The sequence below is a fragment of the Etheostoma spectabile genome, chromosome 2 (genome assembly GCF_008692095.1).
Source record: "Etheostoma spectabile isolate EspeVRDwgs_2016 chromosome 2, UIUC_Espe_1.0, whole genome shotgun sequence".
Taxonomy (NCBI): Eukaryota; Metazoa; Chordata; class Actinopteri; order Perciformes; family Percidae; genus Etheostoma; species Etheostoma spectabile.
In genome coordinates, this window is record NC_045734.1 from 940,554 (window position 1) to 947,271 (window position 6,718).

Here is a 6,718-nt window from a genome sequence, read left to right on the forward strand (position 1 = left end):
GTCAATTCATAGGGACTACTTCCTTAATAGAAAGTAGATCCAGTAAAAACGTTTCCATTTTTTCAATGCTTTGAGCACCTGAAGTGAAATCCCTATTCACTTCCATTAAGTTGGACAGGTGTCAAAAAGACCGAAACACAATAATCATCATAAGCAGGCATGAAATAGCTCAGGAGGGATCCAGCAGTAAAAAAGAATCTTGAACGTTTCCACAGATAACACAGAGCAAATTCAGTAATCAGTAGTAATTATCTTATGAATGTATGAACTCAGACAGCATGGGTCCTTATGCTGCTATTTTTACGAGGCTGATGAAACCATATAAAATAACAAGTGGGACCTCAGTGAGTTTTGCATCCTTAACAAAGCCTCTGACTTCTATCGTTTTGACATTGGCAAAGCAATTTAGAGGCAGAGAAATGTTTTTTTGCTAACTTTACTCTGAAAAACAGAAGAATACTGTCGCGAACAAGTGTCGGTGCTATTGTCCGTCTCTGAGCAGAGGGAGATCAATGGAGAGTTACTAATTGGCTTGTATTTTTTTGATGTCTTCCTCTGACATTTAGCTGCAGCACGTCCTCTCTGCTTCGTTTATCACTGCTGCAATGATTGATGCATCTCTGTTGCTTGTTTGGCTGCGTTGTCAGCGGACACACAAAAAAAGCAATGAAATAATGAAATAAATGTAATCTATGTATAAAAATAGACACCCAGCCCCAGTTCTTTGCTGAGTGCTCATTTGAAGTAATTATTCATTAAAAAAAGGCTGTGTGAGCCGGTGTAGAAATCAATTACAATATTTTTAAGCCTCTGCTTTTGTTCAAGAACAGAAATACTACTAATGAGCCGCATGGATCCCATCTGACTCCAGTCTAGACCAGGGCTTAGCTTGCGCTCTCACTCTCACTTTCTCTTCTCTTGCTAGCGCTCTCATGCACATGCATTCTCACACATGCTCACACAAAAGAGTCCAAAGCTGCCAGGATCCAAAGCCATCCAGCAGCCAGTTCCACTGCAGAGATACCCCCAGTAATTAAAAGTGGCTAATCAGGGTTTTTGACTTTGGAAATGAACACTGGCACAGTGTAATTCATACCGTAGTCATAACCCCACATTTAACAAATTATAAAATACTGAGGGGGTCCAACTTATCTACATCCTCTTTAATATGAACCAATCATCAATACGAGGTTTTAATTAACACTGCTTTGTCGTGAAACAGACACGCTCAGAATTCAGAGGAATCCTCCCTCCGCAGAAAACGTCTGCAGCTTTAGAGGACATCATCAGTGTGACTGTCCATTCAGTTCCGGCAAATCGATATCCTCATGCAACACAAAAAAAGATGAATGTTTTCATCCATATTTAAAGCCTTCTGAAAATTTCCCTTTGGGGGGAAATACTTCACCTCTTCAACTCAGCTGGAGGGAAAGTGGTTAGTATTCTCTGTGATAGATTATAGGCTCTATCATCTTCCCCTTGAAAGGCAGGCACACAGCGTGGTAGGGATGCCACAGTATTAGATAAAGGCTTTTTGCTGTCTGGAGCGGTAGCTCTAATTTGAATAAGCTTTTACACTTAAAAAGTAAGAGCGAGGGTAGTCTGCGAGTTGGTTAATGAGAAGATTGGTAATGCCATTATTGCTGCCTAATGAATATGGAATGTTTTTGCCCATTATTATGCATCAGGATCACCCGAGCAGGCTTGTTGTTCTATTACTTGTTCATTATGAACGTCCTAGTAAAGTTGCACTGACGTAACACATGCTTTAATCTGTCCTCAGCACAACCTCTCAGGACAATGAATAACGTTGCATGTTACAGACTCAGACTGAAACGTTGAGTCCAAACACTAAATAACAGTGGTGCTAACTGTGACAACCTTATGACAATAGGCAGAAACACTTTTGATATCATTGTTTGGTGTTAACACAACGTGCATCTGCTCTACCTACAGTCCTGCTGTATACATCTCATGAGACAAGAGTATAAAACAACAGGAAACATTCATCTGCACAGTGTTTCTAACCTACATAATAACAGTTCAACAAAAATCATATGAAAACATATACAACATATTTTCCTCTGTAAGAAAATAACTTTCTTTCTAGGCTGCATACAATTCTCAAAAACCTCATTAAAACGTGGACTGGTGTGAGTGCACCTAGGACGCATTTGAGGACACAGTGAGATCCAATCAATCAGAGCACACTCAGGTCTGAGCCACATTCTTCTAGCATTGTGTACGGACACATGTCCTATCATACTGTCTGTTATGTGTCTCTGTTTTTGTTCCGGTGCTGCCTGCTCTTATATCCCAGGCTCTCTGGAGCTCTGTGCCCCACGGTTGCCTGGAATAGGCGGCTGCCTGTAGACAATAACCTTTTTTCTTTGTTTCACAAAACGTCGCCCAATTCACCAGTGTGTAAAATATTACTACAGAATTTCCTGGTCTTATGTAGAAATGTCTGCTTTTGCTATTTAGTAGTCTCGAAAGCCGGCGAGCCTCGGTGGTCAAAGCAGCGGCTGCAAAATGGTTGAAACAATTTCCAGTATTTTTTTCACAATAAAAGTCTGATGTTATTTTGTCAATTAAAAGCTTGGATTCATCGGCAGTAACTTAACATGATAATATTTACAATTGTCCTGGTTGACAACATCATGTTACACCTTGAAATGCATTTCACTTTTTTTCCCCCCAGTAGACATTATGACTTATGATAGCAGAAAAAGCACAGGCAAAATACATTTTCAAAAATCCCAGTAAGCCCTGACAGTGAGCCAGCACGCAAGATACCAGGACCCTGGACATGTTCATGTTTTTAATTACACATGTGCTTTCTCTGCTATGATAAACTAAAATGTTTGCTGTTAAAAAAGGTCCATACAGGAAGTTGAGTTTTTGAGCCTGGGTAACTGTCCCCAGGCTAACAGGTCTACAGTCACTCTGCTAGCTAAAAGCTGGTAAAATAACTGCTGGGCCGGGTCTACATTAACCAAACATTTCACCAGGTTTACGGATGTATAATATACCACAGTCCTTTGAAGGTTATTACCTATGTATTTATTGCAACCCTAACCTGCAATGAATAATTAAACGTTTTTCACATTTTGTGTAATGTTGAAAGGTAAATATCACTGCAGAAAATTGTTGTTAGTTCTTTTGTTTCATAGAAAAAGCACACATCTTACATTCTAATTCTCGCTTATTGAAAAAAAAAATGCAAATATGTCCTAAAATAAATACAATATTGCTGTGCTAAAAAAACATAACACTGCCCACATATAAACTAATGTAGGTAACTCAGGTACTAAGGTTTTTAACATATTTTCAAGCAAGACAAATTTGCTTAGATGGGTAATATGTCATTTGTTTTTTTACATTTAAAGCCTGGGCCTCTAATGCCTGCTTTCTTTTTTTTATTTCTTTGGTCTCTCCTTTTCATTTTGACGTTTTCTTGTCCATCCGTGTTGTTGATCATCTCACTGCTGCACTCTACTTTTGCAGAATGTTAACTTGAATGCTCTTGGGCTTAGTATGCACACCATAGACTTCCACCTGCTGAGGCGGCTAACTTCAGGGTTAGCCCTGTGATAACTTGAATTAGGATAAATTATTCCATCATGCAGGTCTTCTAGATTGTCCAGATGTTATCACACCTAATTAATAAAATTCTGTTAAGAAAACAAGCCTTTTTGTGGGGACTGTGACGCTTGACACTCGCTTAAGTAGTTTACGGTGGAGCTTATGACGTAAGCTTAAATTTAACTTGCCCAAATGATCAAAGTACAGAGATAGACAGGATGTGTGGCATGCTGGGATTTGTCCCTGTATGCCAGATGGCCAGTACACCCCTGCCTTCTTCCATACTAGCAGAGATACACAGACACTTAACAGAGTAATTTGGCATAGTAACCCTTAATGGGCCACACATGGACGGCCTCAGCCCAGTGCCTCACCCTCGCCTTGATGGTGCTTTAATACAACAGTGAATTATGGCACTATCAACATGTTCTATAAACTTGAAATGACTCAGCAGAGGGAATCTGAACACACATAATAGGCTGCCCTTTATGTTGTCCTGCAAAAGATTGAAGTGATTACCTCAGCTGTTTCTGTTCAGTGACAAAGATAAGTCTAGTGTATGTGTCATAAGCTGCAGTAGGTTTGTGATTTTACATATTGAACAAGAGGAAAGTTTGATTCACAATCCCCCATGTCTATCAACGGATGGTTACGCCTGGTTGCTTTAAATACATCAGCAGTGTGCTACAGTGGAAGGATTTTTTTCAGGTGTAGATTTATGGCTGATGCCGTGCCAACCACATCCATAGGCCTGAGATTAACAAAGTCCTAATGTAACAGCTCAGACATGACTGCATCTGTATAGAATCAATAACTCATACTTTTGTGAAATTGAGTTTTGGGAGCACAGATGCGTGGTGTGGAAGGCTGAGGCATAAGAGAACTATACTCCAGGCCAATTTCAACACAGAATTAAGAGCGCAATTTTTATTTTTTAGACTGTACAAACTGCAGATGTACAACATGCTTAGCATACCGATGATGGTGATCATAGTTATAGCATAAAACATGCATTATGTACTGTCCCTTTCAGTTCCCATTACTTCCTAATAAGGCTGATTTTATAAAGACTTTACAAGTTGTAACTGATGGCTATATGAATAGACAAAAAACTAAGTTTAATGTGTTATGTTTAATTATGTGAATTCACCGTACTTACCAGCATTTTTCATGTGACCATTATGGTTTATTACAATAATAAAGTAGACATAAAAGAAATCTAACAAATTTCATTCATTGTTCAAAAAAGTGCTGCCTGGGTTTAGGTCATCCTTGAACAAATGTTGAGAGTTTGTATGTGTATTTGTGAACTTTATTGCATGTTAACACTAGGGGTGTTGAAATGAATCATTGCATGCAATACAGCCCTAGACAATTTTGCATCGATGCAGAGACAGACCATAATCTATTATTTCCTACTAATGTTACTTGTTAATTTTCTGCTGTGTTACTCCGCTACATTCAGGATGAATGAAAAAGGGAGTTCCTATTTATCTGACTGCTTGAATTTGTCAATGAAAACCATGTATAGCAATATATAACTTGAACTGCAAGTAGTTATGATCGGGGTTTCAGACAGTTGTTGGTGTAATAACAGTGGGGAGCAGACACAGCTTTGTGGAGCGCCGCGATGGCTGGTCTGGCCGCATGTGCAGTGGCCATACATTTTTCACGTATTGGGGAAGAGTCTGTGCAATAATAATAATAAAAAATGCATACTTTATTAATCCCACAAGGGGAAATTACAACATTTTGACTCTGTTGTTATTACACACATCTCACACAGACCTGAACTACACACACATGCTCAGTACCTACTGCATACTGCCCGAGGAATTGGGGTTTGGTGCCCAGCTCAAGAGCACCTTGGCAGTGCCCAGGAGGTGAACTGGCACATCTCCAGCTACCAGTCCACCATCATACGTTGGTCCATATGGAGACTTGAACCGCAACCCTCTGGTTCCCAATCCAACTCACCTACTGACTGAGCTAATACTGTTTTTTTTCCTTCAATATTTCAAGTGCAGACCCTTTAAATCTGCACAAATCAATATTTTTTATAACAACTGGTGAAAAGACAAAATTTAATGTCAATGCACCCACAGGGAAATATCATGAAACTCTTCAGTTCATCATAGCTTTTAAGAGCAGGTTAGCATCTTTGGTTCAATCTCACTGCTTGCTTAAAAATCTCTGATAAATGAAGATGTACACTACCTACCCAGCACCAAGCAGCAGATTAGTGAGCAGCTAGTAAACACAGTGGAGCATTTAGCAGTTTAAAAGAGATTCAGGTGGACATAAGCATGACTCCAAATAAACTTAAGACAGTGATCAGTTGTATATGTTGTATTTACAGCTTGTTATCTGTCCCCATGTGGCCAAGGGAAATCAATGAATAATGCTTAAGTAAATCATTATAATGTAAAAGGTATCTCATGTCCTAAAAAGTAACAGTTTTCACAGCATAAAGTCTGCAATTGTGACCATTCATTGAGGTGTTCCAACAGTCCTAGTAGATATTACGGTGGGGCTCAAAAGTTTGGGCACCCCAGGTAAAAATTTGTATTAATGTTCATTAAGAAGCCAAGAAAAGATGGAAAAATCTCCAAAATGCATCAAATGGCAGTTTATACATTTGCATAATGTTTCACAAAAAGTTAGATTTTATTTCCATCATTTACACTTTCAAAATAACAGAAAACAAAAAAATGGCGTCTGCAAATGTTTGGGCACCCTGCAGAGTTTCTAGCATGCACCGCCCCCTTTGGAAAGCTGAGACCTGATGGTGTCATGGATTGTTCTCAATCATTGTCTGGAAAGACCAGGTGATGTCAATCTTAAGGTTTTTAATGCCGAGACTCATCTGACCTCGCCCCAACAATCAGCACCATGGCTTCTTCTAAGCAGTTGTCTAGAAAACTGAAACTGAAAATAGTTGACGCTCACAAAGCAGGAGAGGTCTATGAGAAGATAGCAAAGCGTTTGCAGATGCCAATATCCTCTGTTCAAAATGTAATTAAGAAATGGCCGTCATCAGGAACAGTGGAAGTTAAAGCAAGATCTGGAAGACCAAGAAAAATATAAGACAGAACAGACAGAACAGAACAGCTCGCAGGATTGTGAGAAAAGT